This window comes from Dendrobates tinctorius, unplaced genomic scaffold, assembly GCF_039654945.1.
Source record: "Dendrobates tinctorius isolate UK_male_01 unplaced genomic scaffold, ASM3965494v1 ptg000073l, whole genome shotgun sequence".
Taxonomy (NCBI): Eukaryota; Metazoa; Chordata; class Amphibia; order Anura; family Dendrobatidae; genus Dendrobates; species Dendrobates tinctorius.
The window spans coordinates 25936446-25956975 of record NW_027361741.1 but is presented as its reverse complement, the minus strand read 5'-3'; the positions used below and the strand labels follow the sequence as shown (position 1 = coordinate 25956975).

The window sequence follows — 20530 nt, the reverse complement described above, 5'->3', positions numbered from 1 at the left end:
ATGTCCATTAATAGTGTGGATGCAGGTCTGATGTCCATTAATAATGTGGATGCAGGTCTGATGTGCATTAATAGTGTGGACGCAGGTCTCATGTGCATTAATAGTGTGGACGCAGGTCTGATGTCCATTAATAGTGTGGACGCAGGTCTGATGTGCATTAATAGTGTGGACGCAGGTCTGATGTGCATTAATAGTGTGGACGCAGGTCTGATGTCCATTAATAGTGCGGACGCAGGTCTGATGTGCATTAATAGTGTGGACGCAGGTCTGATGTTCATTAATATTGTGGACGCAGGTCTGATGTCCATTAATAGTGTGGACGCAGGCCTGATGTCCATTAATAGTGTGGACGCAGGTCTGATGTGCATTAATAGAGTGGACGCAGGTCTGATGTGCATTAATAGTGTGGACGCAGGTCTGATGTGCATTAATAGTGTGGGCGCAGGTCTGATGTGCATTAATAGTGTGGACGCAGGTCTGATGTGCATGTGCATTAATAGTGTGGACGCAGGTCTGATGTTCATTAATAGTGTGGACGCAGGTCTGATGTGCATTAATAGTGTGGACGCAGGTCTGATGTTCATTAATAGTGTGGACGCTGGTCTGATGTGCATTAATAGTGTGGACGCAGGTCTGATGTCCATTAATAGTGTGGACGCAGGTCTGATGTGCATTAATAGTGTGGACGCAGGTCTGATGTGCATTAATAGAGTGGACGCAGGTCTGATGTTCATTAATAGTGTGGACGCAGGTCTGATGTCCATTAATAGTGTGGACGCAGGTCTGATGTCCATTAATAGTGTGGACGCAGGTCTGATGTCCATTAATAGTGTGGACGCAGGTCTGATGTGCATTAATAGTGTGGACGCCGGTCTGATGTGCATTAATAGTGTGGACGCAGGTCTGATGTTCATTAATAGTGTGGACGCAGGTCTGATGTCCATTAATAGTGTGGACGCAGGTCTGATGTCCATTAATAGTGTGGACGCAGGTCTGATGTTCATTAATAGTGTGGACGCAGGTTTGATGTTCATTAATAGTGTGGACGCAGGTCTGATGTCCATTAATAGTGTGGACGCAGGTCTGATGTTCATTAATAGTGTGGACGCAGGTTTGATGTCCATTAATAGTGTGGACGCAGGTCTGATGTCCATTAATAGTGTGGACGCAGGTCTGATGTGCATTAATAGTGTGGACGCAGGTCTGATGTTCATTAATAGTGTGGACGCAGGTCTGATGTCCATTAATAGTGTGGACGCAGGTCTGATGTCCATTAATAGTGTGGACGCAGGTCTGATGTCCATTAATAGTGTGGACGCAGGTCTGATGTTCATTAATAGTGTGAACGCAGGTCTGATGTTCATTAATAGTGTGAACGCAGGTCTGATGTTCATTAATAGTGTGGACGCAGGTCTGATGTCCATTAATAGTGTGGACGCAGGTCTGATGTTCATTAATAGTGTGGACGCAGGTCTGATGTGCATTAATAGTGTGGACGCAGGTCTGATGTTCATTAATAGTGTGGACGCAGGTCTGATGTTCATTAATAGTGTGGACGCAGGTCTGATGTTCATTAATAGTGTGGACGCAGGTCTGATGTCCATTAATAGTGTGGACGCAGGTCTGATGTTCATTAATAGTGTGGACGCAGGTCTGATGTCCATTAATAGTGTGGACGCAGGTCTGATGTCCATTAATAGTGTGGACGCAGGTTTGATGTTCATTAATAGTGTGGACGCAGGTCTGATGTCCATTAATAGTGTGGACGCAGGTCTGATGTTCATTAATAGTGTGGACGCAGGTCTGATGTCCATTAATAGTGTGGACGCAGGTCTGATGTCCATTAATAGTGTGGACGCAGGTCTGATGTTCATTAATAGTGTGGACGCAGGTCTGATGTCCATTAATAGTGTGGACGCAGGTCTGATGTGCATTAATAGTGTGGACGCAGGTCTGATGTTCATTAATAGTGTGGACGCAGGTCTGATGTTCATTAATAGTGTGGACGCAGGTCTGATGTTCATTAATAGTGTGGACGCAGGTCTGATGTCCATTAATAGTGTGGACGCAGGTCTGATGTCCATTAATAGTGTGGACGCAGGTCTGATGTTCATTAATAGTGTGGACGCAGGTCTGATGTTCATTAATAGTGTGGACGCAGGTCTGATGTTCATTAATAGTGTGGACGCAGGTCTGATGTCCATTAATAGTGTGGACGCAGGTCTGATGTTCATTAATAGTGTGGACGCAGGTTTGATGTCCATTAATAGTGTGGACGCAGGTCTGATGTCCATTAATAGTGTGGACGCAGGTCTGATGTCCATTAATAGTGTGGACGCAGGTCTGATGTTCATTAATAGTGTGGACGCAGGTCTGATGTCCATTAATAGTGTGGACGCAGGTCTGATGTCCATTAATAGTGTGGACGCAGGTCTGATGTTCATTAATAGTGTGGACGCAGGTTTGATGTTCATTAATAGTGTGGACGCAGGTTTGATGTCCATTAATAGTGTGGACGCAGGTCTGATGTGCATTAATAGTGTGGACGCAGGTCTGATGTTCATTAATAGTGTGGACGCAGGTCTGATGTTCATTAATAGTGTGGACGCAGGTCTGATGTGCATTAATAGTGTGGACGCAGGTCTGATGTTCATTAATAGTGTGGACGCAGGTCTGATGTCCATTAATAGTGTGGACGCAGGTCTGATGTGCATTAATAGTGTGGACGCAGGTCTGATGTTCATTAATAGTGTGGACGCAGGTCTGATGTTCATTAATAGTGTGGACGCAGGTCTGATGTCCATTAATAGTGTGGACGCAGGTCTGATGTCCATTAATAGTGTGGACGCAGGTCTGATGTCCATTAATAGTGTGGACGCAGGTCTGATGTCCATTAATAGTGTGGACGCAGGTCTGATGTGCATTAATAGTGTGGACGCAGGTCTGATGTTCATTAATAGTGTGGACGCAGGTCTGATGTTCATTAATAGTGTGGACGCAGGTCTGATGTCCATTAATAGTGTGGACGCAGGTCTGATGTCCATTAATAGTGTGGACGCAGGTCTGATGTGCATTAATAGTGTGGACTTTGCTCTGTTCTGCATGATACTAAAGTGTCATACCGAATCTCCGTTCCATCAGCTCTCGCCCTGTTTACACAATGCATTATGAGCGCTGTTATCGCCAAAGATTTAGTGCTCACTTGAGATAATACTCTCAGTCTTTAGAGATACTACTTGACGAGCAGAACAAAAAGATGCCCAGTCTGCAGACATAACATGGTCATGGTGCTGGACACATGATATGTGGGGGGACTGGGTTCTTATTCGCTTTAGGGGAGACTGGCTTCTTATGGGGACAAGCTAGATAAGTAGTATTATTGGCAACACTGTATTTTCAGTGAACTTCCTTCAATATTACCAATAAAGAATATAAGAAAGCAAATCAGGCAGATTCTTATGTGTTTCCCTTCTAATATGCCTGGTTCTCTTGAGTAATTTTCTTTATATTTTATTCTTATAAATGCAATATTTTCTTTGTAATGACTTTACTGGTTTTAATGATATCACAGGGAAGAAGCCGGAATACAGCCGCTATAATTTCCCAATCCACAATTAGCAGTGTCTCTGTGGGTTTGTCCCTGGGATGGCCGGCAGAAGATGCAGACATTGCTGCAGCATGAGAGATGCCCTCTCTGCATATGTGCATTCATACATATGGATGACGGCTTTGTCTCTGAGTGTAAACACAAAGATGAGTGGAAGCAGGACGCCTTCTCTCTCTATGGGTTTGGAAATGATGAGAATACTAAGGCAAATCACAGATTGCATATTGCAGGAACCAGGATTTGCATCTAAAAGGGACATGGAAGAAACCTCCAGTTTTCAAGCTGTCATGGTATAACAGGTCCTGGCACATAGTGACTTGTTCCAAATACGGTCACAAGATGCCTACTAGGGGTGATGTGCTGGTACTTCTAGTTCTACAGGGTCTGGTAATGTACAAACATGCTATGCTACCTTCATACATCTGGATTATGGATCTGTGTGCCTCTTCTGATGCAGTTGGGTTTTTTTTTGCAATGGGTTCATGTTATTTGTTAGAAAGAAATAATAAATCCCATGTTACGCTGGAACACGGTCCAATGCCGGTCTATAGTACACAGCTGTAGGGCCTGTGAGTCTCCATATCGCCATACAGGAGCACTGCGTGCAGTTTTGCGATGTGCATGGACTTAGTAGTGTGTATAAACACTATAGGTGCACTTGCTATATTTTCATCTAAAGGTGTACCTGATAAAGTACTAAAGAAAGCATGACTATGACCAAACATCACCATAAAACATAACAAGCTCTATTAGTACACAGTAGTGAAAATATATAGAAAAAGGATATAAATGTGTCATATAATCCACACAGTGTAAAGAGAAAAAGGGCTGAGGTGGCAAGGCAGAATAAACCAAAGAATAAACGAGTTATGATATTGTATTTGGCATGTATATGCATATATGTGTGTGTGTATATATATCTGTATATATATATACACACACATACTATATATATGCATATACATGCCAAATACATTATCATAACATATATATATGTGTGTGTGTGTATATATATATAAGTCAAAATGCCCTACCAATCCGACACACGTTTCGCACAACATGCTTCATCAGGAGTTCACATTTTTGCATGAGACCCTATATAGTATTGTTTTCTGGACTACATTAGTCTTATTAAAGGTGTTCCTGGAACCATCATTATTATTTTACTTTCAGAAATCGACAGAAACTTTGCGTATTTTTTATGTTTGTTTCTCTGGTTTTTATTCTTTAACTTTGTTTATAATGATAAATATAGTTTATGAAATAGTTAAGTGCATGATGCTCAATGAAGGAACTGTACAGATGTGTAGCTTGGAAGTACGCTTCTGTAAAAGCGCTCTATGGCCATACATATGCAAATTGCCTCTTCAGAGAGACTTGAACTCTATAGCGCCACCTGTTGGTAGTAGCGATCCTACAAGTCACAATCTACCCTTTAACGAGTCTTGTAATATGACTTGGGATTACAGTCAAATCAGAATCTCAATTTGCAGCCATATCTAGCAGTTTTGCTATACCATCAGCACAGTATCCTTGTACCTGTGTAAGAACGCGCTCTCTTATTTAACAGAAGGCTGATTAGGGCCCCCTAAGCACTGGGCCTGGGGTATCCTTGTCTCCTCCACTCCCCCTTTAGCTACAATAGTTATTCCAGAAACTTCAGTCCTAAACATTAACAGATTAGGCCTGTTTCCCACATCAGTTTTTTCGTCAGTTAAAATCCGCTAAAATGGCGGACAACGGATCCGTTTTTGTACTGACCACAATGTTTGGCACCGGACCGTTGTTTTAACGGATCCGTCGAAGGAAGAATTTTAAAGGAACCGCTGCCTTTTTTCAGTCGCCAGACAGGGTTTAGGGTTAAATTTGCGGCCGAGGCAAATCCTCCGGGCATGCGCGAGCCCGAAAAAACGTTGCATTGTCCATCCAGGCATGTCGGCGGACGCCAACATTTTGGCGGATCCGCAAAAAAACGGATCCAACGGATGGCCATCCGTCAAGATCCGCCGGTAATGCAACTCAATGGGAAAAAAAAATGGATCCGCCAAGCAAAATTTCGGATCCGTTTTTTTTTGCAAAACGGCGCATTTTGACTGATTTGAAAAAACTGATGTGTGAAACAGGCCTTACAGAACAAAAATATGGGCGAAATTCTGGGAAAATATGTATACAGTCCCTGATGTCTTGTTCGTTAGGACTGTTGGACGTTTGAGACCAGGGGGGTTTACTTTCTAGTACTTGGCATTTCTGGAACGCCACCAAAATGACACCACAATACGGCCGCAATCTATAAAAAAAAATATATAAAGATCAACAACAGCGTGGTGTATCTACTTTCACAGCTTCCCCTCCTGCCCAAAGGTGCTGCTGCTGTCCTGACCACAACATTTTCGAAAATGATCTGCTGGAAGTAGTTTAAGAGGGATTGTTTTGTTCCAGCAGCTTTCCTCGCTGGCTGCCTTGTCTGTGAGCTGTGTGTGTATGTCTGCTGGAGACAAGCAGAGTGGAAATGTCAAGGGTCAGGCAGGAGGAGGAGGATCAGGTCCTAGGCAGCTACTACCCCAGTGTGAGAAACCTGAAACGTGTTCTGCAGCTTAACTGTTTGCTCTCCGGCGGCGGCGGCCGCTTGGTGCGCCAGACATCAGCTGCGCAGGCTGGATAATATGCAAAGTTAAATGTCCTGATAGATTCTCTCTCTCTCCATATTATTACCGCTTTGGTTTTACAAGCTGGAGCCATTTTCCTTTTAACAACAAATATAATATCACATTATGGTTCTCTCAAGCTGTTATTAATATTCAAAAGTAATAAAATGAATGCGATAAAACCAAATGTCTGTGACCTCCTCGCAGTTACGTTCGGAATAGCTAAACAGATCATCTCCCAAGAATAGATACTAAGTGATACTGGGAGCGTTCTTCGCTGCTTTAAGACGCTCGCGAATAGCTTCAATTGGATGAATAATCTGCAATCTATTGGAAAGTAATGTCTGTTTAGGCGCCTGTGTCCGTAAAGACAACAGTTTGTGATCACATTTGTATGACGGCAGCAAACAATTATGGGAAGGAAAGCTGAACCCTGGGTGAGGTTACGAGCAAAGAAAAGAGGCGCGATACCGTGACTTCTAAAATGTGACATTTAGTCCCCATGCGTAATCACTTTGGATTGAAGGTTCAAAAGTGACATTCCCAATGGAAGAAGGTATCTACAAGTTAACACATGCAAATCTTCCTGATGGGCTAGCAAACGCTTCATCTTTGGTAGTGTAGCGGAAGAAACAATGCCTATACTGTACCGGCAACGAGAATCCTATTCACCTGGGAAAGTGAATGTGAGAATGTCTTTATATCAGCATTGGTACGCATGTGATATTTCATGGCACAGTGTGCAAGAGCCTTTAAGCTGCTCAGCTTTGGCTGTAGTTAGTGATGTGGATCTACGAGTTCCTAATCGGCTTTGTGAGTAGCCGCGTGGTACCAATGCTGTCTTATCCCGTGATTTGGGCAATAATCAGACGTTTCAGGACTAATGTTAAAGGAAATGAATAAAGAATTTTGGTTCAACCACATCTAGCGATCATTGCAGCGTGTAAATCACCCAACTTTTCAGTTGACTGCAATTGCTGCGATCATAAATGAAAAGTAATCTAGTATGCTAACAATTGTGTCAGGCTATTGTGGTGGTCACCCCTTGTAAATGAGCTTAGCAGAAGCTAGCCTGGAAATGAAAACCCTCCAAATGTCACGCCGAGGTGTTATGGAACCTATCGCTGATTATAAACACTGACTAGGACCGAGGAAGAAGTTCCATTTGCCAACGTTGTTCTGTGGCTCACTCTCGCTATCAGAGCTAACTCCTGTCTTGGCAGTCTGACCTCCTGGTCAATAGTGGTCTTACGCGGTATCTAGGCTTAATAGGTGGACTATGTTTGGGTACCTTAGTGGGACTAAAGAAAATTGTGATAAATGGGGATGGAAAAGCAATTGGTTATTCACTGATTTATCAAAGCGTTTTTTTTCCACCAAAGACATTTATGGTGATTGTGATTGTTCAAAGTTAATCATATTTAATTCACAAAATCGAATGAGCACTTGACTCTTTCCTTCTAATTGAACTTTTGCTATATACATATAGATCTCCTTTGCGTCAAAAATTTAGACAAAGTCCCTCTGCTTTTGGGATTGGTAGATTTTCCTTTTTTTTTAAAGTGCAAATATAAGCAATAATTTCCTGTTCAATCCTCTGTTGCTTTGATTGTCTCCTCTATTTTTCTTTATTACCTTGCAATGTTGATGACCCGTACATCTATGTGACTGCCGCAACCTATTGCTGGCCCCAGTGCTCTTGCGTCGCACATTCTAGCACAGAGCGACCACACTAATGTATGGCATGTGATCACTTTAGCAAAGAAAAGAGTATGACAGGGAGCACTGGAGTCTCGCCATTGATCAGATCAGTATTTTCTACTCTAATTTTTTTTTTAAATCCCTGATAAATAGAGTTGGTGCGAATCGCACTTCTGATCCATCAACTGTATGACTAATCTGCGGTCGATGGACTGACGCTCTGATAACCACCACTTATCTGTCAACATCTGTGGCTCTTCTTTTGACTATTTGGCCTGGTGCAACATCATCGTTGCAGTGTGATGTACATCTACCAGGCTGGGTAATCAAAAGAAGAGTTGTGGATACTGGCATGTAAGAGGCAGTTCATAGGGCTCCCATCCAGTGGCCACAGATTACTTGCTGATGGACTTGGTCCTGTCAACTCTCCTGATGACCCCTTTTAAGCAGCCATCTAAGAAACCATATTGACATCATAAACTGTAATACACAATTTAACGCCAAGAATGCCAAATTTTCAATCGAGAACAATATTTTTCATAATGAATCAATTGAAAATCTTTGATTCTACTCGTTAGTGTTTGTTACAGTCTTATCTGAGACCTAATCCTACTCTTGGCCCACAATAGGGCCATGTATGACTTTTGTTGCTGTAGGCAAAAAACACATTTGACCATCTGAAATGCTTGTTAACAGCTACAGGGACTTTCCAACATGTAGGAAATTCTCTGTATGAAACCTCATTCACTGCTGATGAGATCCTTGAAATGTCACGGTTAGTACATCGGAGTTCTGGAGATTTTAATGGTCAGATGTGTTACCGCACATCAATGTCAGTAAGACATCTGGCCATGTCGGACCATCCTTAGCTTTAAAAGCAGCTGCGCATTGTATCCTGGAGTGTGCCTTGAAAATAAAGCATGCTACCCTATACAGTTGATATGGCTGGAATTTAAGGGAGGGAGAAATGAAAGGCAGTTAACTATATGCTGGGTGACGGCACAAAGAATATAAGTCACTTGAAGGTGTAAAACCTCCTCAAGCAGAACAAAAAGTCATCCTGTGTCCATGAAAACATAGCAGATAGTCGGCTTCTATTGGAGTATAGTGAATTTATTGCACTTTAGTTATGGTATAGTGCTGCTGTTGTATACCCATCTCCGAGATCAATGCCAATGACCAGTCACTGCGGCGGTGCACAGTACAACATGACCTCGCTCACTAAATCCTTCTGCAAATGAATGCTAATACGTGGTATTTGTCTAGGAAGAAGTCCATGTTAGTGGGACGAGACATCATTTAAATTGTCCCATCCCGCTGTGTCTGTTGTCGCTGTTATCACTACAGTACATATGCTGTTATTTTAGCCATTGACTATTATGTATTACATTGAGACATCAGATTATTGTGCCTTTGTATTGAGGCACAGAAAAGCTGTTTTTGCAGCTGGTTCAGACAGAGGAAAATCTCTTCTTACATTTGACACAGATCATTAAGCAGAGAGTTTAGGCCCATTACTAGCACAATAACACATGTGTGTTAACTCCGCCTGTTGACACCGCTTGGGTTATAATATATGGGAAGTGAGTGATGTGACATATACACCTATGTGGACCTTGCGGAAAACTATCTGACTGTGCTGGCAGATGTATTATTCAGATTTCGGCTCTAGATGGCATTTTTCTTTGCAATTTTACTTTGAAATGTTGTAAGACTTGTGCTTGTGTGTCTGACGTGGGAACGGCTGCTCACTCGCCTGATACATAGAGATTCTGCACATCATTGTTGTTAGGACAAGGAGACGTCATTGTGCCTCACTTGTATATCATCAGTCATCCGGTGATGTCCTCAGTGCTTGTATTAAACTGGAGAGGGAAGACAAATAGTAGAAGGAAGACTATTAACCCTTATGCTTCCGGGCCATTCTTTACGACTTCCTCATTGTGAAGGATGGTCAGCCACCACGCAGATATTAGAAAACAATTGACTGTCTATCAGTACTTTCAATCAACCTTTTATTAGGATAGACAGCAGATATTCTGTACAATCCAATATCTGCCTAAAGGCCCCCATTAGACAGGCTTACCTGACAGGATCTTCTCCTCCTCTTTTGATTAGCCAGCCAGGTTTGACATCATTGTTGCGGCGTGATGCACACGAGATGTCGTGCCAGTCTGGGTAATCAACAGAAGAGCCATGTAAGCCAGTAAGACGTGGTACTCAGAGTTCCTCTCCAGTGGCCACAGAGTTCGGCTGAACGACTAATGTGAATGGGGCTCCCAATTCTCACCCGAGAGGTGATATTAAGGCAAATAAGGATCTGGCACGTCCAATCTCACCATCAGAGATGCCACCATCAGAAATGTTTGACATGGGCGAAAACTTGAGTGCTTGACGGAGCTTGAACTTCTGTGTATGGGGGAGTCAGGTGAGATAGATGCCGGCCATACGATCAACCAAACAATCATTCATCTAACAGATATCTAAAGTTTATGGCGGGACTAAAGGTCACCATACACAATATATTACATTCTGACGAAATAATAGGACCTTGATAGAATTCTTAATACAATTAATCCTTCTCATAACATCCATGAAGATGTTGATGAGAAAAATGGTGGGATATTCTATTACCACCATCTGTTTTAAGAGACGTCCTGTAGTGTCTGCTTTGGTAAATAATGATATTCTCTATAATGTAACCATTCAGGGGAATCTTTTCTTAGAACTCCTTTTTGTCACTCTCTTATTCTTCCTCGAAGCTTGTTAATAAATCGACCACTGGATGTTAACAGTTGAAGTTATGTCCCTACAGTGCTGATAGTAGCAGACTGTGTAGAAGCACGCTTTTTTCACAAGGTGAATGGTAACGCCCTGTTGTCCATTTATTCCTACATTTCTAAAAGGAACAACACAACACAGGTTTAGAAAGAACATCATTGATGAACATTATTTCATTGCAAATATGGTTATTTCTAAAAAAAATAATCAGGACCGATGATTGGTCCTATTCAAGGGATTGCCAATCAATTGACCATTTACCGTAGTGCTAATAGGTTGTCATTGATATCGACAGTTGAGGAAAAAAAATCATCTATTACCTTTCAGACTTTATTTAGTGTTTCTGTCATATCCACTTGTCTGAAATGTGGGGTTTCCATCTCAGGATAACAAGAGCCTTTTGATTCTTGTACAATCAATTGAGGTGACCGTTTATTGAAGAAATCTATGCTCAACAACTGTGTTCAAGTCTATGGAAATTATGGAACTGGCCATGCAGAGGTAACTTGGAGGTTTCCACAACTCTATGTTCATTGTTCTTTGTTACCTCCATTAGGTTTAATAGAAGATTGTGCATATATACAACTTCTTCTCCATTAAATCCTAGCCTCATCATATTTTATATTTCTTAGAGATGAGCAAAGTAATTCAAGTGAAATTAAAATTGTATTCAAATTTTACCAAAATCCGCATTTGCCAAAATGTGTTTTTTTTTTTTTTTTAATTTGCCACTGGTCAACCTTTTTCTGAACTGTAAAAGGCCATCAAGATGTTAAAAAACAAAAGCAAAAAAACACTTTACACGCACCTGACCAATCACTTCTTCAGCCTCTCTGCACCTTACCCGCCACCTGTCTGGTTATCATTGCATCTTCGGATCACCCTTGGCCTTGCAGAAATCCTCGGTCCTTTTACATTGGACAGAGGTCTCTGGATTTCATAAGCCTGGGTACATTCTGTGCATGTATGAGCCATCACCTTTGAGTAGTATTCTGCCTGGCCTAGGAAGCCCTAGTGTGAGAGAGGCCCAGCCATTTTTGTTCAGCCAACTGCAAGCCAAGGTTGGGCTGAAGACCGGATGGATGAGGTGAGTATAACAATTTTTTCATTTTTTTTTTATAATACTTATATTATGATCAATGGTCTTCATTTCTCGAATTTCCCAGGAAAAATCATGAGAACAGGTCAATTAAAATTTTGCCTGTGCGCTCATCTCTAAAATTTGCCTATGGTGGGAAATTCTTCTTAATGAATATAGCTAGTCAGAACAGTTTTTCCCTCCTTTGATACTGGGCCCTAAACAGTGTTACCTGAGCCTTTCCTAGGGTTATATAAAATAAATAGGGGCCGATTCAGCAAAGCTTTTAAACCAGAAAAGTGGCGGAAAAGCTTTGAAAGGTCGCAAGATGTTTTTGCAGTGGGGACTTGCGCAAAAATGTTGCGACACTGGTTTGAATCAACTCAGCGAAAATGAGCTGGGATGGGGGCATGGCCAGGCCCGCCGGTCAAATTCGCCTCTTACTGGTTTCGACACCTTCTATTACAGCAAGATTCATGCCCACTGTCCCGTTGGTGCATGTTTGAAAGTCACAGCGTGTCAATTTCTCTTGTGGTAAAAAAGCTTTTAATTGTGAATTTACACCTTAGACTTTTAAATGCGATTCAGAAAATTGAAAGATAAAAACTGCACATGCATTTTTAGCCCATTTCCATAGTTTTATCAAAGGTATCTCATCAAACAGGAAGTTTCCAAAGCAAAGTTGCTTTCTTTAAAATTTGACATGATGAAAACAGGCAAAAACCGCAACTGAAAAAGAAAAACTCTTAAAAGACTTCAGTATAAAATGCAATACAAAAAAAAAATAAAAATGCTATGTCGCCTAAATAAACTATTTGGTCCCGAAATGCTGTAGTAAATCATTGGCATCAAAACTGCACTGAATACTCATTGTGGGAGCTTAGGCTCATTGTGTGTTTTCACTGGCAAAATGCAGCCAGCAGACAACCGCTAATTGGCTACGTAGAAGACAATCTGCAGTCATTTATTAACCTGTTTAGACAAGCAAATCGTGCATTCAATGCACACAGAACAATCTGAAATAGATTATTCTGTGCACTTAAACTATTATCATTCTCAGCAGTACATGTTCTGTTTATGCCGAGAACGGTGATTTTTAAGCAAGTTTATAAATTAATTTATCCAACGAACATTGGGTTGTTGACAACCTGTTTACAGTGGTGTTCCTAGATGTACCTGTTAGAGACAATCGGCCATTGTAAACGCACCCTTATTGCAGCATGACCCAGAATAAAAATACAAACAATTTAGCGTGTAATATCTCACAGGGGTTTTCCTGGGCTATGTTTTCTCCTTACTATGGGCATAAGAACTAACAGGCATGTAGTTTCAAACTACCTGCCCGTCCCGCCGACGGTTTCTACTTGCTCAGAGCGATCACAGGACTGTTCCTGCTGGCAACTTTATGGCTTTCGATGACTCGCATCGATAGCGGCGGCTATTCTTCCACTCTGCTCTATTGATGGGGTGTGACTGCCGATTGACAGCCGACTCCCCACTACTTAACTGTGAGAAGACAGCTGTTGATCTGCATGATGTTGGCAGTCAAACCCTGTCGACAGAGCAGCCTAGAAGAGGAAGAGCTCTGTACATGTGAAGCAGCAGAATTGCCGGTAGGAACGGCCCGTGACCAATCTTAGCTGGCGCTGGGTAGAACAGGCAGTTAGTTAGCAACTCCCTGTCTGTTAGTTTTTAGATCCATAGTAAAAAAAAAAAACTAATCCCGGATAACCCCTCTAATGAATGTGTTTGTCATCAAGGATTCGAAGTAGATAGATGTCACATATAAATTAAATATATGGCGGATGACAATTGTAAGGATTTGGTAGTAAGGGTAGAATGGCTGTAAATAACACTTTTGATATAGCATAACATTTTTTTAATCTTGTCAATTACAGGCTAGAGAGCGGGCTAGAGAGATGGCATGCCGGAGTAAAAAGAGAAATAAAACTTTATTAGAATAACCACAATCACCTTGAAGTCAGATTAAAATATCACAACATCTGCATCTCAGTATTGCACCAGGGAAAATGAATTTGTGATCGGAATCTCTGCTCCTCGTAGAAGTACAGTGATATATTTTCTCCTGCTGTGCTGACTGGTAAAATTGATTGAACTCCTTTTAATTTTAGGGAAGAACATTTGCTAGGGTTCTGTGTAGCTGCTAGCTGGAGTTTGCTACTTCTGGGAATACAAATTACAAGGATGCCCTAAAGACGATTGAGAGATAATTCAAGGTAACCGCAAATAAACAGCAATAAGATGATGTTGATTTTATTGCTGATATAGTTAGTGCTTTCTCGCGTGATTCTTCTGGCATCATTGTGTCTTTTAATTGTATTTTATGGTTCTTTGAAGAAAAAAATATAAATATACAGAATATATTTGTATAGACAGAGATAGGAGAAAGATATATTGAAGTAACAAATGAGGTTCCAACAATTCTAAACTTCTTAATAGGAGGTAAAGTAATAGACTAGATGTAAAGAGCCATTTCCTGCGGTGCTGTACCCCACGGTCCTGATCGATAGTCTATTCCATAGCATGCACGATATGCTGTCCTGTCAGAGAACTCTCCGCTCACACGGTGTCAGGAATTATTTGATATTACCACCACGGTTGATAACCATGTCTGCTGGAACCTGTTACTATGCTTTAAATAAATCATATCCGCAATGATTTTCTGTCACGCTATGGAAAATGGAAAGAACTTGTGTTATTTTGGAGAAGTAGATCAGACTTCTAGAAATGTAAACATCTGTTCCAGAATTGAATGAATTTGCGCCTGCATTGTTTCAGTTTATCTCGCGGTCAGCGAATCTATTCTAACCAACGATACAGAATCTCACAAGCTCATCGGATTTGGGGTCTTCTCGTTCTTAGGAGCCAACTCTTTTGGAAAGGCCGACTTTTCAATATTAGAATTTTATCTGCCAAAACCAATATGTCAAAATGTCATGTTGAAGATTTGTCAAAAATAAGAAGGAAAAAAAAGAGCCCACATGCAGACGTATTGCTCCATCTTGTTCTAGGGCAATGGAAAGGAATAAACCTCTCTTCCTTCCTTGATTCTTGGTGGTTTTCTAATGTCTGTAAATGGAGATGAGGGAGTAACTGTATTAATTGCTATCTGACACCAGGCTGGATCCTGATAAACCATTCTAGATATATGATCCAAATGAACTGATGTTGCCTTAACAAGATCTTGAGCAGTGGGATTCATGGTCGAATGCCTCTGGGGATGGCTGTTGCATACTGGTCTCATGCTGTGTGAGGGTATGGGCAGCCATGGAGCAGTAGCTGATGGTTTGTCAAAGCCTTTGAAGAAGTGTAAGGGACAAGCCCCGAGGCAAGTAGCCTTTCTAGGGATCCTCACCTCCTGTTTGTCACTTTAATCTTGTGAGCAAGCTGAAAGAAGAGGGCTGATTCTTCAGCAGACCTTTACATGACAATACTCTTTCCAAAGTCCTCGCCTTTGATTCAGATTTCTCATGACAAAAACAGTACCAAGGACTAGCAAATATCTTATTGTGTATGTGTGTGTGTGTGTGTGTGTGTATGTGTATATATATATATATATATATATATGTGTGTGTATACATATATAATATGCCTATATGTATATAACTTAGATGGTATTTCATGTTTGGATATTATTGTTTGTCCTAGACATTTTTATTCTCAAGGTTAAAGCTATATATATATATATATATATATATATATATATATGTATTACTTTCTGGAAAATCTAGACCTCTCAATACTAATACAGATCCATTTGGTCCACTTCATGATATGTTTTCTTCTACAGTAGAGGTTCTATGCCTTTGGTGCGGCATAAGGATACTATATAGCTCCGTAGCAAGAGATAGTGCTATTTTGCAAGTGAAGGTTAAAAAGTGATCAGTTGCTTTAAGGGATATTGTGACAGTTCTAAAGCAATATAATACAATGTAACACATGATAATATACTGGCAGATTTCTGCCTTATGAATGCAATCCCCCTTACTGTACAGTTGATTTTTCTTTTGTGTCTTTCCAGGTCTTACCGTTTGCTATTGCTGACCCTTATACAGCCTAATTCTAAGGGCCTAGTCTCATAGTTGGAAAAAAAAAATCAGGTCACGACTAGGAGAGATAGCGATCGCTTCAGGCAGTTGGAAATGCTTATTATCACACAAGGACGTTTGACAATATGTTGGGAAATCTCTTTGTCATTGTACATAGTAGTCTGGAGTGGACTGTTCATGCTCAGCTACTTAGATCATTGAGATTTTTCCTGCATCTCTTAGAAGGCATGTGGATGGCCAGTGTCTCTTACATATCTGCTGATCTATGGCTGATCTTATTGTGGACAGATCAAATAACAAAATGTCCATTTGGGTTATTGCGCTAGGGACGTTCTACTTTATGTACTCAAACAATTTTGTACAGAGTCGTAGAGCTTCCGTAAAGATGCATAAGGCTTTTAATGTATCTTTGTATTCCACTGACAAAGAGTTAGTTTTGCTGAATTTTGTAAAAATCTCAGCAAAAAAAAAAATTGCTATACTTTACTCGATTCTGTATGTAAAGAGTTATAATCATTCCACCTGAGCAGATGAGAAAGTGCTCTGCTAGTTGGCTGCGGCAATCTCGTGACATTGTTTATATTTCGAGATTAGTGAGGGACACGGGTGAGAGCAGGGTACCGGCACTGGTCTGTATACATTGTTTATATAGCTAGATTAGTGAGGGACACAGGTGAGTGCAGTGTACCGGCACTGGTCTGTATACATTGTTTATATAGCAAGATTAGTGAGGGACACGGGTGAGAGCAGGGTACCGGCACTGGTCTGTATACATTGTTTATATAGCGAGATTAGTGCGGGACACAGGTGAGAGCAGGGTACCGGCACTGGTCTGTATACATTGTTTATATAGCAAGATTAGTGAGGGACACGGGTGAGAGCAGGGTACCGGCACTGGTCTGTATACATTGTTTATATAGCGAGATTAGTGGGGGACATGGGTGAGAGCAGGGTACTGGCACTGGTCTGTATACATTGTTTATATATATATATATATATATAGTGAGATTAGTGGGGGACACGGGTGAGAGCAGGGTACCGGCACTGATCTGTATACATTGTTTATATAGCGAGATTAGTGGGGGACACGGGTGAGAGCAGGGTACTGGCACTGGTCTGTATACATTGTTTATATAGCAAGATTAGTGAGGGACACGGGTGAGAGCAGGGTACTGGCACTGGTCTGTATACATTGTTTATATAGCGAGATTAGTGAGGGACACAGGTGAGAGCAGGGTACCGGCACTGGTCTGTATACATTGTTTATATAGCAAGATTAGTGAGGGACACGGGTGAGAGCAGGGTACCGGCACTGGTCTGTATACATTGTTTATATAGTGAGATTAGAGGGGGACATGGGTGAGAGCAGGGTACTGGCACTGGTCTGTATACATTGTTTATATAGCGAGATTAGTGGGGGACACGGGTGAGAGCAGGGTATTGGCACTGGTCTGTATACATTGTTTATATATATATATATATATAGTGAGATTAGTGGGGGACACGGGTGAGAGCAGGGTACCGGCACTGGTCTGTATACATTGTTTATATAGTGAGATTAGTGGGGGACACGGGTGAGAGCAGGGTACTGGCACTGGTCTGTATACATTGTTTATATAGTGAGATTAGAGGGGGACATGGGTGAGAGCAGGGTACCTGCACTGGTCTGTATACATTTTTTTAATTATATGCAGCACCTTGGAGCCATTAATAAAGACGTGGCCAGTACTAGACAATCTCTAATATTATTTAGTCGATTTTAAGGTCTCTGGGTAACTGTGATGTGTGGTTATTATGGTTCTCCCAGGTTGTGTGTAAGTCTAGTGGAGTGGTGATGACTTTGCCATTCCTTTACCATATATACTCCTGCCCTATGTGTAGCCATATAGAATGTGTTCAGGGATGGTGCCTATGCCCAGGAGATATCTTGCACACTTGTACAGAACTGCTTAGAGGTGGCTGGCACAGAGCTAACATTCTCCAACATGCATGCTCCAGGTAGTCCAGCCATGCTAGCATTGAAAGTAGCAGATGAGTGAGCTCAACTGTGGCACCTCTAATGGACCCAGGCAGTGGCAATAACCACATGCCATCATAGAAATCAATAAATGCAGGACAGGAAGGAGAGGAATCCAAGTGTTAAGTACAGTTTTGAAAAGTTAAACTATTTCCCCAAAAATGTTATATCTACATTCTCTATCATATTAGTTAACTGAGTTGGGAATGCCCATTTATCTTTTGTCCCGCTCACAATTTTACAATCTTTTTCTACTTCTTTTGGTCAGCCTAGCCATAATAAAATGCCACCTAGATATGATGAAATCTCTTGTTTTTTACATCTTGTCCGAGAGTTACACAATATATGAGATGAGAAAACCTTCTTTGTACATGTTTGTACATTTGTCTCTTTATGACCAAAAGTTAGATTTGACATATAGTCAGCGTTTAGCTCCTTTGATGTATACTGATGGCTAGAGCTGTGTCTGCAATATAAGGGCAAGTCCCCCTTGCCCTTATATTGGGCAGATGAGCATGTGCTACTACATAACCAAGTCTACATGCAACTCCTATTGTATTTTCTTATATTCTCTTTCTATCTTATAGTATATTTAGCTCTTTGACGCATGTTAAGAGACCAGCAAGGGTTCACTTTGAGATTGATGCACCTCGCTAGGGTGACACCTTGATTATCCATGCTCTGATTCACAATGCACACTTGGGGCAAATTTACGCGTCTCCCAAAGTGAAGAGATTAAAACTTTTATTTTACGCTGATGTTCTTCTCCCATTAACCATTCGGAATAATAGGCTGGTATACATTTTAGGCGGCGGCTCCTTATCCGTACGTTGTCTTAATATTTTATAGCTGCGCTTGCTCTTCGTATACAGTAGTTGGAAGCAAACAAAACCTTCATCTGTGATTTCCATTAATGCTCTGATCAATCACCAACAATTATTTAGGGTGAGTTTGTGCCATAGATAGAAAACTCTAGACGGGCGGCAATTCTTAGACTTGTAAAATGGCAATTCATTGACCCTTCTATTTATGCTGTAACCTGATTACGGTACTTTATTATCATCCAGTTTTGCATTTTTTTTTATTCTCATCATGTTAGAGAGACTATTTTTTTTTTTCTCATGGCCTCTCTATTTTTACGTGGCACCATAATCATATAAGTTCATCTTGTTAAACAAAATATGACTGAAGTCCACATCCCAAGGTTTTTCTGGAATCCTTATTTCACGGAGTTCACTGGAGCAGAAAAGCAGAAGTACTTATGCTATCTCTCACTGTAAAGCTGTTATCTTCGGCTTCCCTTCCCCTTTGCAGTTCCATGCTACATTACATGCCATGCATATTTAAAAGATGCCGTAAAATGAATTTATCACTGCTGCCTCTGAGATAACAAATGTTTTAAACCTACATATATATTAACTGTTTAATAGCTCCGCGTGCCGCGGTAGTATCTCAGATTAGTTGCGTTATTTGTAAAAACAGCCTCGGTTAACTCTGTGGATGGATAGAAGCAAAGTCTATATTTCAGATTTGTCAGTATTTTTTTTAGGTTTGTTAGCCAAATATATTCAGCATTCGTGATATAATGTGACAAAATGACACCGTAATATCTTTTATGTGTTCTTTACTCTTGCACGGGCTTATACCTTTATTTTCAGCATGGCGATAAAATGTCACCTTAATGTTCATGCCGTTAAAAGAATTCTGCGGAAATATCGTGCTTAATTTACTCTGGTGTCGGCTGCAAACGCGGAGCGATATTAAAAGGCTAAGTTGTAATTATGTAGCTTCCTTGTATTTTACAGCCTAGTGAAAGTGGACAAGACATCAGAGATAACAATTAGAGCCCCATCATAGAAGGACATTTATGGCAACCATAAACCTTACAAATGCCCTAGACTTCGCTGTAGGGTGCCCTGTTGGTCTCTACCTTTGACCTCTATGAACCTTAACTCCCGACCTCCTCATTTTAGAAACTTGTTGCCCGTGTAAATGGATTTTGGATAAATGGCACAATGTTCTGTTGCCTTCGTCTTAGGCAAGGCATGGTCTGGAACTGCAAACTCCTGATTATATTGTGTTACTATTATAACAATTAATACTTATTATTTCAGTGTATAATGAAGTCTGATCAGGATTAGGAATCACATACTAAATTGTTAATTGGCTTCCTATGAAATTAGCCATAGTTAATATGAGATAAGGGGATTAGATTATGAGCCCCACTGGGCACAAGGAATGATGTGAGTGATACATTGCAAAGACCATGGTTGTATGCATGCAGCGTGATTGTGTATGGGCTTAATGCAGAATGCTATTTGGATGCTTTGAATAGTGTTATGTATGATGTGCCGGGTGCACATCTGTAGATAAATGTAAACCAGCATGGAGACAAAATGGTTACAACGTTTGAACGCGTCTAGTAAAGAAAATGTTAATATAAAAGCTAGGGAACCATTTTAACTACGTGAACTGGATTAGTATTTCATGAGACACTTGGCATTGCAGTAAATGATCTCTATGGAAAAAGAATCAGTTGACACTCCTGACATGTCTATTTTAGTAGATGGTGGTATTGCCCAAGAAATAAAGCTTTTGCATGTTTTCTGTTATATATTGTATGTGTTTTGC

The 20530-nt window shown here is 40.9% G+C and overlaps 1 protein-coding gene across 2 annotated transcripts in view; it reads left to right on the top strand.

Annotated features, from left to right (window-relative positions):
- The window catches only part of MN1 (MN1 proto-oncogene, transcriptional regulator), a 66566-nt gene that overhangs the window by 34376 nt on the left and 11660 nt on the right, over positions 1-20530 (top strand). Inside the window, exon 2 of one of the 2 annotated variants that reach the window (XR_012233611.1) lies at positions 13945-14049. The exons of the other annotated variant lie outside the window; for it this stretch is intronic. The gene's annotated coding sequence lies outside the window, so the exon portion shown is untranslated. The remainder of the gene's footprint in view (positions 1-13944; positions 14050-20530) is intronic. 2 annotated transcript variants of the gene reach the window in all.